This window comes from Halyomorpha halys, unplaced genomic scaffold (assembly GCF_000696795.3).
Source record: "Halyomorpha halys isolate HHAL.00 unplaced genomic scaffold, Hhal_1.1 Scaffold70.1, whole genome shotgun sequence".
Classification (NCBI taxonomy): domain Eukaryota; kingdom Metazoa; phylum Arthropoda; class Insecta; order Hemiptera; family Pentatomidae; genus Halyomorpha; species Halyomorpha halys.
In genome coordinates, this window is record NW_027108636.1 from 152,757 (window position 1) to 169,501 (window position 16,745).

A 16,745-nucleotide genomic window follows, 5' to 3' on the forward strand; every position below is an offset into this window, starting at 1 on the left:
AGGAATAAAAAATGGCGGTAGGTTCAAAACGTTGAAACTATCTACAACATTAGAAAATCAAAGAGAACGTCATTTAAAGTAGAGTAAATTTGCTAAAATATGAGCCCTAACATTCCCTAACTTTCTGAGCTCCGTGATATGTAAATAGGACCAGTATCTGAAAAGTTTACTTTCAAAATGTTCTTAGTTGTTTTTGTATCTTTTTAGCCCTTATGAAACTATACAAAGTGGGACGAAACTTGGATTGATGAAACTATTTTTGTTCTTTTTGACAAAAGAACCTTTTTAGTACAAGAGCCCAAGAGGAGAAAAAAGGCAGTTATCTCACCCCAATTTTTTATTACTTTAATGAAAACTAGGTATAATTACTATTCAAAATTGATGAGTCTGTCAAGTATAGGTAGGGGGAATATAAAATGGTGGCTGTTTCAAAACCTTAAAAAAACACTAATTTTTCTTTCGGAGCTCTATATCTTAAAAACTACCAACAACACTAGAAAATCTGAGAGAACATTATTTAAAGAAGAGTAAATTTGCTGAAATATTAGCCCTAAAAGAGCTATTTACGTCCTATAGTTCTCGAGATATAGCTTTTTAAAAAGAAAATTTTCTTTAAAATCTACTGAAAGATTAGTAGTCAGTTAATTTATTTTGAGAATTCTATATCTCAGGAACTATGTGACGAACAGATTTCTATTAGCACTCAAATTAAAGCTAGTTTAATGGACTATAAAAACGTTTATGACCAATACCTTCGTAGGAATTGTAGTTTTCATGATATTTGCTAAAATAAATGGGTTTACAGTTGTTCAGTAGTGTAAGTAATAAAAAATCGGGGTGAGATAACTGCCTTTTTTCTCCTCTTGGGCTCTTGTACAATTTCTTTATATTTAATTATATGGTCAATTATCTCTCTCTATATATAAAAGATAGAATGTATATGAATTTGATTTGAATTAAACGTGATTTGATTTGGCCGCTTGTCAACCACAAAAAAATATTATTATAATCCGACGTTTCGTCCTACTATGTGGGGCTTCATCAGGGCTAAAATGATACAAAATTATCTTATTATCTGACTTTCAAAATGTTCTTAGTTGTTTTTGTATCTTTTTAGTCCTGATCAAGGTTTACAAATTGGGACGAAATGACGTTGATAGTATTTGAAACATTTGAAATAAATAGTAAACAATAATTTTTGTTCTTTTTGACCGTAACCAGGGTTTTTCATCTTCTTCATATTTAAAAATTATTTTCATTTGGAGCTCCATGCCTTTGAAACTACTTACAACATTAGAAAACATTAAAGAAAGTCGAGTAAATTTGCTAAAATATGAGCTCTGACAGTCTCTAACTTTCTGAGCTAAGCGGTACGTAAATCGGTCCAGTATTTCGAAAATTAATTGTGAACAAACATTCGAATCATTTCCTTTTATGTAAAAAATTATAAATAATAAACCTAATTCCAAGAAGAATAGTTAAACGTGATTAGAGTTGGCCTCGTGTTAACCATAAAAAAATATTATTATAATCGAGGAAGTTTAATTTAAAATTTAAATCGAACGACACTAGGATGATGAGAGACCGGATGGCGATTCGTTGTGAATACCAAAGAGACTATTAATGATTTTTCAATGCAAAATGATTTTGCAGGTACAAATGATGAATAATGGAAAAAACCTTGGACTTGGATTCCTTTTGTCAAGTACGACCATTTGTACTTTATTCAAGTCCAATCAATAAACACCTCCCTTGTTGATTAGTGATATGAAATATTAATCATATCTTAAATATGGTATTATATATACGACTTATGTAACGTGATGACATGCCTTATTCATATTCTTGGTTACTTACTTATTCAGACAATTGCAGTTTCTTGTCTTTTTAGTTTTGTATGAGGATTCCATGTCAGTCGTTTGTCGAGATTTAGTCCTGAGTAACGGATCTGTTCGACAGGAATAAGTGGGGTATTAGTAAAGGATACTGTAGGGCAAGAGGTCATGGGTTTACGACGAAGGGTAAATGTGATTTGGTGGGATTTTTAATCCTCCAGTTTTAGCACCATTCTTCAAGGGTGGTGATGTGGGATTTGGTGGGTTTGAGATAAAATGTAAGGATCATTGTTCACTGACAATAGACATGTGTCATCGGCATACGTGGTGAGGATAGTGTTAGGATGGGTTGGGATCTCAGCTGTGATAACTGTATAGATATAATATAATATTAGATATATAAAGGATAGGACCAAGGATACTACCCTGAGGTACACCAGCAGACTGACGGAATAGGGATGAATAAGCGCCGTTGTAATTTCCCTGAAATAATCTGTCGGAGAGATAAAAACGGATAATGAGGAAGTATGTAGGGGGTAGGAATTTACGGATCTTGTATAGCAGTCATGGGTGCCAGACTCGATCAAAAGCCTGTTCTACATCAAGAAATACTCCCGAGCAGTACATTTCGCGCCCCAGTGAAGACGAGACAACAAGGAAAAAATTACTTTTAAAAATAAAGACGTAAGAATTGCAGTGGGTCCTCCTTGGTTTGAAAGAAACAGCCGATTGCATCACGAATTACAAATAGAGAAAATAGAGCAGTAATTCTCGTAAATAGCCATCATAAAGGCGCAGCGAAATATTCAATTAAACAATTAGAAAAAAATCTGGGAATTTCCAATTCATAAATTTTGTGCTAATCGTGTATGCTGACAAAATTCCAACAATTTAGCAACTTTCTAATCTTTGGAGGTTGTTGTCCAGTCTTAATATAGATATTACCGAAACAGTTGCAATTAGAAATTCTATATCATCCCAAGGAAAATAGTAAGTATTTGTTTTTAATTTTTTTCTGTTAAATGGGTAATAGTTTTTAGAAAGGAAAGTTTTCCAATTTTTTCAAGAAAGTCAAAAAACTAGAAAAAAAAATCTGAAATATTAAGGGAGCCACAAACCGAAAAAAAACCTCAGCAATAGAGGATTGCGATCAGCAGAAAAAAAAAAAATAATGTATTTGAGCGGACGTTTTGACCTGATTTTTATGGTTTCACGGTGGCTATAAAACAAAAATAGATAACGAACATCAATCAGAGAAACATAAAAATAAAATAAATAATAGATTTACAATTTTGGAAATATGCATAACAATCAATTGAAAATATAAACTAGTTGATTAATAACCATAGAATTAAACAGTCTTTTATTCATATATTTTTACCTATATAATATTATATTTCATCTTATATTGATATCAATATACTACTGTCTAATTCCATGGTTATTCTATAGATATTAAGCTATCATTATTGATTTATTGTGTTTTCTTTTGCTAACTGAAAGATAAATAATAATGGTTCCTATTCATCCCTCTATTCTCAGTCCTCTGGTGTTCCTCAAGGTAGTATCCTTGGTCCCATCCTCTACACCGTCTACTATACAGCTGACATTCCAACCAATCCTAACACCATCCTCACTACGTATGCCGATGACACATGTGTGCACGCAGCTAATAATAACCCATTAATTGCATCCCAAACTCTCCAATCCCATATCACAGCCCTCGAAGAATGGTGTCGTAATTGGAGGATTAACATAAATTCCAACAAATCCCATGAAATCACCTTTATCCTTTATCGTAAACCTACCGACTGCACTACAGTTTCATTTAATAATGTTACTCTTACCCCTGTCGAACAGATGCGCTACCTTGGACTACATTTGGACAAACGACTAACCTGGAATCCTCACACAAGACTGAAAAGACAGGAAACTGCACGCAGATTCCGACTATTACACCACTTACTAGACAAACGGTCTAAACATCCAACACATTACAAAAGACTGATCTACATGACTGTAATAAGGCCAATATGGACATATGGACTTGAGCTATGGGGCTCCACGTCCTTACAATCCAAAATCATACATAAAGACCTTAATGTTCCCTATGTAACCGATCTAGCCCGAACCAGATATCACTCCTTCCATTATAAATTCCCTAACCACTCAAAACCTCTAGTTTCTAACCATGCATCCTCTTCCATTCCTTACAATCCTCCGAGGCACCTTAAAAGAAGATGGCCACGAGACCTGCTAATGTAAAACGTCATTAGAGTGCTGCCAATCGGTAGTTTCTCTACGCGCCTGTAACACTCCGATTTAACCGAGATCAGATTTACTAAATGCATTATAATGTACAGTTGTAAATAGCAATAAATAAATATTAAAATTTAAAAAAAAGAAGATAAATATGTGTACAATATTGCATTAATTTTGTAATATGAAGATATAAAAACTTGAATAAAATGAAATAAATAACTGTTTGGCAATGGGCTGTCAGCTGACACACCAGCTGGTCGGTAGCACGCGACACCTGCCCTCCCTGCTATAGCACCTGCTACTACTAATGAGATATCAAGATACTGCGTCTCATGGAAACTGAGTAGCAGCTTCTTTAGTGAAGTAATTTATATATATATATGAATAAACACCCTTTATCCACTTCTTTATTCATTATATCATCCGAACAACTTTGTATCGCAATACACAGCATAGAGAAATGGAATTAAACAAATCCCTAAAGTAATAATAATTTAGGACTCAGTATATTAATAGGAAATACAGAAGAAGATGATGAAAAAAGTACAATTTAAAAGGTAATATATAAATATAATAAATAACATTAAAATGTTAAAAATAACTTGAAATAATAACGATTTTCAATTGTAAAAACATTTTTGGAAAACAGCATCATAATAAACATTTATATAAATTCTATATACAACAAATAGTTATATACTTTAGTTGTAACGATATTTCTGACCAATGGAAAAAAAAAATTCATCAATTAGGTAGTGGTAAACTCATTCTAAGTCAACAATAATATTTTCATCCTTTAAAAATTAAAAAAAAAAAAATCAATCATTTTAGTAACTTCTTGTATCAATCACCATTTTGTAGGATATCTGTATTCTTTTTTCTTGATCAAAGAATTGATTTGAGGTGTCTCGACAATGATATATAGTAAGGAGTAAGCTTAACGATCGTTCAAAGTTTTGAATTCGAGTTTTTAACGAAAATGCATATTTTGAGGTCGTTTGTAGGTGTGTGTATGAACAGCCTAGTTCAAAAATGAAAAGTTATAGGATAGTAAAATTATATATGTATATATATAATTTACATAACAACATTGAGGCGCTGTTTATCCCTTAGTGTATGAATGGATGAACAGCGACTTAATGTTTTTGAAAATAAAGTGTTACGTAAAATATATATGAACATATGTAATTTTACAATCGTATAACTGTTGGTAACGAGGGGATCCCTAAAATGTTAACCACTGATAAACACTGAACCAAAACGTAGACATACGTATCCAATCGGCTGGTATTCCGAAGACCCAGTGATTGATTTCTCAGTGCTAATATTTAAAAAAAAATGTATTTACCTCTGTTACAGTGCAGAGGCGTATAGAGAGGGTTGGCCTAGTAAATGAAATAACAAAAAAAAAAGTGCATGGTAAAAAAAAACAAATATAGAAAAATAATTATGAAAGGAAAGAAAAAAATATTGTGTGTGAATATCAAATATTCAAAGATAACAAAATAATACTATTTTAATTAATGTTTAAATATAATAATACTTAATGATAATATATTTATTTTTATAAAAGAGTTTTCTCAAAACCACTTAATCCAAAAAATTTTTTTTTTGTAATTTATCGAATTTTGTATAAAAGACCTACCTCTATATTACTGCGAACCACTCAGTTCTTAAAATGTAATATTAATTAATACCGTTATTTTATATATTCTTATATGTACATATGTCATGACTAGAAAGTAAAATTGATGCAAAATAAAAATAGCGGACATCAATGACGCCATTTGCCGGAAACACCATTTCCGACCCAGAAACTGAGAATGGAGAGTGATAGAAACAGGAAAACATGCCATGTAAGGTAACATGTAACATTCTATATGTGATAGAATAATAAATCATAAAAAAATTTCATGACAATATTATTGCAATCAAATTAAAAAACCTATCACTCCACTATTAGATATCAAACAACCATGATAAAATTAATGCCAGATCCTTTTCCCACTAATCTACGATTTTTGAAATTTTGGAACAAACTAAGTCTAGATCAAGAGTCCAAAGAGGATATAAAATTCAATTATTTCATCCCAATGTTTGATTAATTTAATGAACTATTTATAATTATAGTAAAAATTGATGAGCCTGCCAAGGATAGGTAGGGGGAATACAAAACGGTGGCTGTTGCAAACATTAAAAAATAATTTTTTTCGTTTCTTTTCCTTTAAAATTATCAACAACACTAAAAACCAAATAAAATATAGGAAGAAGATAGTTGGCCGTATGAAGAAGATTGTATGGGTATCGGTCAATAAAGGTTTCAAAATAGTAACAAAAACTATTTATTGTTAACCAACGTTTCGTCCCACCGTTCTTATCAGCCCTAACGAAGCCCTGCAAAGTGGGCCGAAACTTTAGTTAACAATAAATAGTTTTTTGTTACTATTTTGAAACCTTTATTGACCGCCACCCATACTATCTTCCTCCAAAAATTAAAAAAAATACTAGAAGATTATTTTGATTGACCGTGTGTATAGATGAATGGAATATGGTCCGGGTGCGGTAAAAAAAAAACTCAAATAGTAAATAATTATACTATTTTTATTGAGCCAACGTTTCGCCCCACGTTACAGGGCTTCGTCAGGGCTAAAAAAGATACTAACACTATAGTTACAAAAAGGAAAAAAGAAAAAACATAAGTGGAAAATAACAGGGGTATAAAATGAAAAGTAAGATATAATAAGAAAAATTAAAGGTTGTAAATATTAAATGAACAGGGTAATAGTAACAGATAGATAAGAGAAGAAATATTTGTAACCATCTTTATAAAAAAATTAATTTGTTTTAATTAAAATTAGTTTAGCATAATCCTTGAAAATTAAATTTAAAATCGAATTGATGATCGATTATGCCTGAACACTAATTTGACTACAGGGAGACAATATCGACATTTATTGCTTGTTGATGTAAAAAAGATAAAATTTAATTAAAATTTCAGATTCTTAGAAGGACACCTGTTATTTGTTTTCATTTTCTCCAGGTAGTTTGAAAAAGCTTTCATACTTCTATTAGAGAAGAAAAAAAATATGAAATCCCTAACTTGGTTACTTTTTATAGATAACAATTTTTCTTAATATTTTTAGGTTAGGTAAGTTAAACCTAAGTTTAAAATAAGTTTTAGGAAGTTAAATCTTATCAGTCACTAGCTTTTTATACGTGATTCTCATTAGGTTGTTTTTTATTTTTTTCATTTCCATGAATATACGAACAAAAAAAAATAAAAATATATATTGTAAGCATGATATTTTTCTTAGAAATTATTTATTTTATATATTTATGAGATTCAAATGATTATTTATTTAGAAAAGGCAGTGATATATAACTGGAGATGTCAATTTCTCTGTTACGGATAGAAGAGAGAGAAATACTTTATTTATTTATGCTGCCTAAATACATCAGGTTGCTATCTCACACAGCATACTTATCAATCCGTAATCGGAGATATATAAGTTACACATACATGGTATAATAAGATATAAAGAGATAGAATATAATAAGATATAATAAACATTTTTTTTCCCCTACAGTTTCCTTTTACAATCTATTTCGGTTTGTACAACAAATACAAATGTTTCAATTCATTCCTATTTTTCCTTCTCGTTTCTGCTCCTCCAATTTCACCATTTCACAATTTTTTAATTCACCCGATCAACAAAGTGGCTCTCCGGAATTCACCCTCCTAGATCTTCTTCAGTGACTCGCTAAACAATTCAATATTAGACGGTAATGTGAGATCAGACCATCATTCATAGTCACAGCAGTAGATCAGTTTACCAAAAACAAACAAATAGATACATTTTACGAGAATAAGACAAACACATAGATATATATATAAGATAAATATAATAAAAAACCGGTTACAGGAAACATTTGAATGGATAAATAAGTTTAAAAAAACAAAACAAAAAAAAACAATAGTACTAATAAAATAAAATAATTTAATGAATAAATACGTTAAAACACACAAATAGAGACGTCAACGTATTAAAATAAATAAATAAAACAAACAAAATAAACAACTAATAAACAGTGTGCCGATTCTTCAATGCTTCCGATCGACAAAAAAAAAAATACTCGCTGAGCGTGATAACTAATAGTACAAGTAATGTCAGTGGACTAACAGTCGTTTTAACTGCTACGTTTAACTGTCATGTATATACGCTTTGATAGTGAACTATCGTAACATATCAACCTTATCAAATGTAATATCGATAGACGGTAAAAATTAAAATTTTATCAGTTCCGGCCCCCCAAAACAAAATCCACCACGGACCCCTGCAACAAATTTGCTCAGGAACTTAAAATTGTATCAAAATAGTTGCTAGTTTCGTAGGTTACCTCCCACGTGACCAACGACCGCAGCAACAAAGTACTCTTGTCACGTGAGAGGTAACTTACGACCGATAAGGGTTAAATTGTGTAGGAAGATAGTCCGGGTGGCACCATTAAAGGTACAAAATAGTAAATATTAACTATTTATTGATATTAAAGTAAATTTAAATTTTGGTTTATTTCTAATATTTAATATTTATTTATTTTTTACTGAATATTAATATATTATACTAAGTTCTAGGTAGGTAATCTACAGAAAAAAATTTATTAAAGTTATATCTTGTACTGGAAAAGTTTTTTGTCTAATCAGAACTTATGAATGAGAAAGTACTTTTCCTTGTTTTAATTATTTATTTTATATCATTCATAAAGAATAACAACGTTTCGGGGTTGTCATCCCATCATCAGGTATCTAAATCCTTTCATTCATAAGTTCTAATTAAAACTATTTTACATATTCAGAACCAAAAGAAGTTTTAAGAACTTTTTTTTTGTTTAAGCAATTAGCCCTGCCTGATAATGATCAGCATTGTACAATGGCCTGATGTAGACTCGTGAATCCATTGTCATGGCCGTTAAGTGCCTAATGCGTTGTGGTTTCCCCTTATCCGTTTCTTTCATTAGTCATGTCGGAACGAGGAAACAAAAAAAAAAAAAAGGAAAAGAGTCTCGAAACTTAACATCGCAAATAAATCAGCAGACTGCGCATATGACAATGCAGCTGATACGAACAATATGGAGAGGTATCAGCACTAAACAATTATCCATGGAAGCGTATTCAAGACCAGAGGTTCCAAATATTTATCAGTTTTCCGCTCGCTAAATAATCGGATTTTTTTTCTAAATTTTTGTCTTTCTTGAAAAATTGGAAAAATTTCTTTTACAAAAGCGATTACCGATTTAACAGCGGAAAATTAAAAACTGATACTTACTATTTTCCTTGGGATAATATAAAATATCTAATTTCAACTTGTATGAAGTATACCTTCAACTGAATGCCAGGCACACATCCACTTATGGTTGACTGGTTGGATTTTAATGGACTGTATAATTAAAAAATAAAACATGATTGAATGAAAATAAAATTCTATCATCTACGTAGGGAGTGGCCGAAATAAAACATTTATGGTTAAAAGGGTAAATTAATTTTGGATGACTGAGCTATGGAAAATTGTAGATATAATGAGGTAGTTGATGATGTGGAGGTTAACTATATTGAACTAGGTGGACTTACCCAATGCTTCCTTTCTTCTCTCCGCATTCCTATACCTCTCTCTCCTCTGCTGCTAGGAACCACTCCTGTAAATCTACTCACTAATGGTAGATTTTACTGATGAGTGAATAAAGAAGAATTGACTGCTTCTGGCAGACTCTCACCAGTCTGGGTAACTTCTTCTCACCACAGAGAGTACTAAAGTTCTGGCTGTTGGCAACATGGGGCGCTAGTACTGCCTACATTATGGCAGCTCCTCAAATTCAAACTTTGGGTTACCTCAGGTAACCCGAAACACAAATGTTATATCCATATTGAGACTGGACAACTACCATTTGGTTAGGTTAGGAAAATAAATTAAACCCGAATTTTAAATTCACAAACAATTTATTGGGCGTCCATTGATGATTACCATTAAAAGAATTATTAATGGGATAGATGGGCTTGATGTTTACTACACAACTTCTTAAAGCTCGGAATAAAATTGAATATAGCGACCATCATTCCTCTTCAATGTTAATTTTCGAGGGATATTTACTTTTTATTACCACGAATGCCGAAAATCCAGGTTCGCACAAATAGGATGTTGCAAATGGAATTAATATTCGTAGAGCTTCACCACTAAGCAGTAGATATTTCTCTTTTACTAATATCCAAAATCAGATAGTCACATGCTACCAAATTTTAACTTTAAATTATTATCGCTAGATCACTTATCATTAATATTTATTTTCATTTATATTTGTAATTTTTTTTTTGGAATAATTGAATATTCCGCGGCCACACTGGGAATCTCAGCTCTGAACATAAAATTTTGATTAGAAAATCCTTTTGAATGTAAATTGTCGTCCAAAATTGATCGAAAATTATTTGATTGATGAGACACGAATACATTTACATTCGGAAATTTTATTCATCAATTTTTAATATCAATACAATTTTATTGGAATAAAAATACCCAGTACTTTTACTTTTTTTTTATTTCTAATATGTAAGAGTCTCTTTAAATTTTTTAGTGTTCTAATATGTTAGAAATCGAACATGTTAAAATAAATCTATTCGAGATCTTAAAATCGATAGTATTTTTATTTTCTACATCTTAGAAAACAGATAAAGGGATCCTTATATGTTAAAAATCAAGAAACATACAAAGGGATCCTATTATATAACATTATGGAAGACTCAAAGTATTGAATCACTACATAACTAAAAACTACAAAATAAATTTATAATAAGTAACACTTACGGTTTGTTCGGTAGCGAAAGTTTATTTCTGAGCAACACTCTGAAACAAAAATAACATTATTATTATTTTTTTTATCCACATAAGGTAGTTATTTATAATTATTATATTATAGTTATATTCAATAGAAACAAAAACTGTTTCGTTGGACCCAGTTTCATAATCAAGGCATGTAATAATAATTCATTATAATATCATAAATTCAACTATACAAACTATAAAGTACAAGCGTTAATACTTTTTGTTTCAAAATGAGGGCGCTATTAGTGTACATAAACAAATATACTTTTTCAATTTATTTTTTGGAATTAACAACTATATTAAATAAAAACACATCTAGTAAGTGTGATGTTGGTCCTATAAAAATGGCAGGATACAGGCATGTGGATCAATTACCCATTAGCAATACTAATTAAATTTCTACATTGGAAGGTCACGAGGCCATCTCATTTTCTGTCGCCTCGGGGAAATATCAGGAGTAGAAGAGGAAGCAAGGTCAGAAACTGGCGGGTTGGCGTGGTTAGTGAGTTTATATTCCAAGGATTGATATCTGGTTCGGGCTAGATCGGTTACATATGGAACATTGAGATCTTATAGATGATTTTTTTGTTACATAGTCAGAAGCATTGAGAAGTTTACGAAGGATTTTGGATTACAATGATACGAGAGGAATTCGATAGTTTAGTGGAGTCACAAAGTTCAACTCCGTATGTCCAGATTGGCCTTATTACAGTCATATAGATCAGTCCTTTGTAATGAATTGGTAGTTTAGACCGTTTATCTAGTAAGAGCTGTAATAGTCGGAATCGACGAGTAGTTTCCTGTCTTTTAAGTCTTGTGTCAGAAATCCGAGTTAGTCGTTTGTCTAGATGTAGTCTAAGGTAGCGGATCTATTCGACAGGGGTAAGAGCAACATTATTAAAGTTTACTGTAGGTCAGTTGGTAGGTTTACGACGAAGGGTAGAGATGATTCGATGGGATTTGTTGGTGTTTATTTATATCCTTCTTAGTTTTGATAACATTCTTCGAGGGCTGTGATATGGGATTGAAGAGTTTGGGATACAATCAAAGGGTTATTATTAACTGTGAGCACACACATGTCATCGGCATACGTGGTGAGGATAGTGTTAGGATTGGTTGGAATGTCAGCTGTATAGACGGTGTAGAGGATGGAACCAAGGATACTACCTTGAGGAACACCAGTAGACTGAGGGTTTTAAATAAGTTCATAGAGTCTTTCAATATTTCAATATAATCCTCTCTGTGTTTATAAAATCATGTTTACTTGGTCAATAATGTTTACATGTTCTACAAAAGGATTAGTTAAGGTGCTTTTATGCATCAGTTTCAACCGAGATTCCTAATCTTTACTGACTTAATACCACTTATTTTCTTGCTCAAAATGGAAGAGAAAAAAATCAATTTTCGTCATCCAATGATATTTTATTTCCGAAAAGGAAAATCCACTGCATAGACGGTTAGCAAAATTTGCAGTGTGTATGGCGATGATGCCTTAGGAGAAAGCACCGTCCGTAAGTGGATTGGTTGGGATGGCAGCTGTTTAGACTGTGTTGAGGAGGGGACCAAGGATACTACCTTGCGGAACACCAGCGGACTGAGAATAGAGGGATGAATAGAAACCATTGTGGTTTACTTTAGAAAATCTATCAGTGAGAAAGAAATGTATAATCAGGAAGTATTGGGTTGTAAAATAAGTTCGTAGAGTTTTCATTATTTTAATTTAATCCTCTCTGTGTTTATAAAATCATGTTTACTTGGACAATAATGTTTACATGTTCTAAAAAAGGATTAGTTAAGTGTTTTTATGCAGCAGTTCCAACCAAGATTCCTAGTATTTAAGTGGTATTTTGCTTGTTCAAAATGGAAGAGAAAAAAATTCATTTTCGTCATCCAATAATTTTTTATTTCCGAAAAGGAAAATTCGTTGCATAGGTAGTTAACCAAATTTGATGCCTTGGGAGAAAGCACCGTCGGTGTGTGGTTTGCTCGGTTCAGAACCGGAAATTTTAACTTAGAAGACGCAAAGCGCTCAGGTCGCCCTTCAACTGTTGATGACCAAATTCAAGCATTAGTCACAGGAAACCATCACTCTACGACACAGGATATCGTAGAAACGCTTAACATATCTCATTGAAGTTACTCAAATCATTTGTGTCTCATAATCGCAAAGGCATAGCTTTCCATCAACATAACGCTTTTTTCATATAATCAGGAAGTACAATATGTAGCTGGTAGGAATTTACGGTGTTTGTAATGCAGTCCCGGGTGTCAGACTCTATTAAAAGCATGTTCTAGATTGAAAAAGACTCCAGCGCAGTACATTCCGAATGTTTTTTGTTTTATTTAATTTTTTAATTTGATTTACAACTGTACAATAAGTAAATATGTTGTATGTTTCATATACACTTGAAAATCTTGGGAAGGAACCACTCATTGGTGGTGCTTCAACCATTAATTTAAATTAGAGAGTCCCGTGGCCATCTTCTTTTCAGACGCCTCGGAGGATTATCAGGAATTGTTAAGGGTGAGAGAATAAGAATTAATCGGTTAGGATGGATAAGGCGTTTGGAATGAAAAGACGCATATCTGTTTTGGGCCAAATCTACAACGAATGGAATGTTAAGGTCTTTGTGAATGAGTTTATTTGTAACGTAATAAGGAGCATCAAGGGTTTTACGTAGGATTTTGGATTGTAACGATTGGATCCGGGAGGAATTTGATGGTTTGGTAGAACCCCAGAGCTCAATTCCATATGCCCAAATTGGTTTGATTTTCGTAGTGTATACTATTTTTTTGTAGTGAATGGGAAGTTTAGAGCGTTGGTCAAGTAAATGTGGTAGCAATCGGAATCTACGAGCAGTTTCTTGTCGTTTGAGTCTTGTGTGTGGATTCCAAGTAAGTATCTTGTCAAGATGGAGTCCTAAGTATTGAATCTGTTCAAACAGGCGTTAGTGGATTATTTAGAAAGGATACTGTAGGGGAGGAGGGTAGAGGTTTACGACGGAGAGTAAAGGTGATCAGATGGGATTTGTCAGGATTTATTTTGTTTCTCCAGTTTTGACAACATTCTTCAATAGATGTTATGTGTGTCTGTAGTGTTTGTGATGCATTAGTTGGGTCGTTGTTTACAGACAGTATACATGTGTCATCAGCGTATGTTGTTAGGACTGTGTTATGGTGGGTTGGGATGTCAGCTGTATAAACCGTATAAAGAATAGGACCTAAGATACTACCTTGAGGAACACCGGCGGACTGAGAAAAAGAGAGATGAGTAGGCTAGGTTATGATTTACTTTAAAGGTTCTATCAGAGAGGTAGAAGCGGATTATAAGGAAATATGTAGGGGGAAGGAATTGACGTTTATAGAGCAGACCTGGATGCCAGACTCGATCCAAAGCTTATTCTTTGATATAAAATACAATTAATGCTCAAAGTATAGTCCATTGTTATCGTTATTGTCGTGAATGAGAAGTTTACAGCGTTTATCAAGTAAGTTTTGTAGCAATCGGAATCTACGAGCAGGTTCTTCTGTGTGGATTCCAAGTAAGTCTCTAGTCAAGATGGAGTCCTAAGTATCGAATCTGTTCAACAGGCATTAGTGGAGTCCGAATATGTAATTTCAATTTAATACAACTTTCACACATAGGCACAGAGACCATTTTTCGGAACTTTAGAAATGTTTAATTTTTCTTTTTAATATTTGCTTCTTTTCAAATATTAAATAAATAAATGATTTTTACTAGCGTCTTGTTTAGAAAATAATTTGAACCTTGAGGGCCACCATGACTGAGCACTTTATCACTGGGTAAAAGATAAATTTATGAGCTGAATTAATAACTCCAATAATTCTGAAATATACTTCCTCGATTTGTCTGACATTGGATAGAACAATTTCTCTTTAGTCAGGTCTAATATTACAAGTTGATTACTGTGTCTCGTGACAGCAGAATTATTTCTAGATGAAGGAGCACGTAATGAAGAAGAACTCCCACGCAGTGCTATCAACGTGAAGTTTTGTTGGCGCGTTTCCTCTTCAGAGGAGTTACAAGGAACAAGAGACAGGTAACTTGAGACATTTACTAAAACTTTTACAATCAGAACAACTTTCCGATTAAAACAATACCAACAAATCACTCCAAAGACAACTAGGTCAGATATATATAGGCATTTTCAAACACCGATAAATCGATTGCTTTGAGTAAATAATCCCTAGATACATTTATAATAATGCGTTGATAGTTAAACCATAGATTATTATACATGAGAAAAAGATGAGTTGGATGAGGGGGAGGAAGGGAGGTGCGAACGGTAAAAAAAATGTAAAAACTTATATTAGTGCCGACGTTTCGGCCAGAATTTCACACCTTCGTCAGTGTTAAAAACAAAAACAATAAAACAACCAGAATGATTAAATGGAATTAATGAAATATAAAGCAGGGTCCACACTATGCCGGGCGGGCTGACCCGTGCGTGCTAAGCCGGTCGGGAACGTTTGGGCCGGCACGACGTCCACACCGAAACGAAGCCGACCGAGTTATTTCTACCTTATTTTAGTTTCAACACCAAGACTGGTGACTTCGTTGCAGAGTACTTTTTAGAAGTTTTTTTAAAGTGTCAAATTGTTTTCAAAATGATTACCGACTATGACGTCGCTATGTCAGCCATGGCTGTGGTGATACTCGCTTTAAATCAGGCTTCAAAAAGACGTCAGCCCGGCCTACCTCGGCATAGTGTGGACCCTGCTTTAGAAGATACTAGATAATATAGATACATAAGTAGTATTGAAGAAAATACATATTGTTAAGCAGGGTCCACATGTTTGTCCTGATGAAGGCCTGCAAATCAGGTCGAAACGTCGGCACAAATAAATTGCAGGGGTTCGTCAGGGCTGATAGAATGGAATACTGAGAACGACTGCAATGGAACACTCATAGTCGTTCTCAGTATTCAGAGAGCTCTGAAGAAGCCCTGCAAAGAGGGGCGAAATGTTGGTTCACAATATATAGTTTTCTTTTACTATTTTATTTTGATACCTTTATTGACCCCCACCCGGAATATCTTCCTACAATAAATAATTTTTTTTATGTGTATCTTTGGTGACCAAGATACCGACCATCTGCTCATCTTTTTAAATTACGTTTTACAAAATTTTCAAATTTTGAAGAAGGTTCTCAAATCTAATATTTTTTAATCAAATTAGAGAGAGGATGGGAGAAGAGGCATCTTCCTAGTAATGATGATCCTGTTTGAAATATATATTTATATTTATACGATTATGGGTGTTATGAATATTGGAATATATATATATTGTATTTATCTGATAAATTAAACAATATTGCATAATTATTATCGGTATAACTTTGATGATTATTCTAATCACAATGAAATGTTTCTCGCTAAAACATCCCTGAAGATACTAAGCCCAAGGGAAATAAGGGAAAGAAAAGAAACACCAAAGGAAGCCGGGATAAATAAATACAAGGCCTCTTTCGATACCGTCATCTTGGCCGTTAGGGGCAGGTGTCTTCGCCATCTGCTACCACAGGGGGGGGGAGGGGGGGATGGAGTACAGCTTGTCCTGGAAGATCATAAAGGAGTTGAGGACTATAAGAAGTTGAATTAGGAGAGAGTGTGGGTCGCGATAGAGATCATCTCTCTGACAAAGACATCTATAGTTCATTAACTGCGGTGAGGTGGGTATAACAGAACCGCAGGACAATTATAATAAATAAAATTATAAATATAGAACATAAATTACTTCATATAATATTTGCTATATA

At 33.0% G+C, this 16,745-nt stretch overlaps 1 long non-coding RNA gene across 1 annotated transcript in view; it reads right to left on the reverse strand.

Annotated features, from left to right (window-relative positions):
• LOC136795651 (uncharacterized) overlaps window positions 1-16,745 on the reverse strand; it is a 143,869-nt gene that overhangs the window by 78,841 nt on the left and 48,283 nt on the right. Inside the window, exon 2 of the long non-coding RNA XR_010843285.1 lies at window positions 10,949-10,987. This is a non-coding gene — a long non-coding RNA (uncharacterized lncRNA). The remainder of the gene's footprint in view (window positions 1-10,948; window positions 10,988-16,745) is intronic.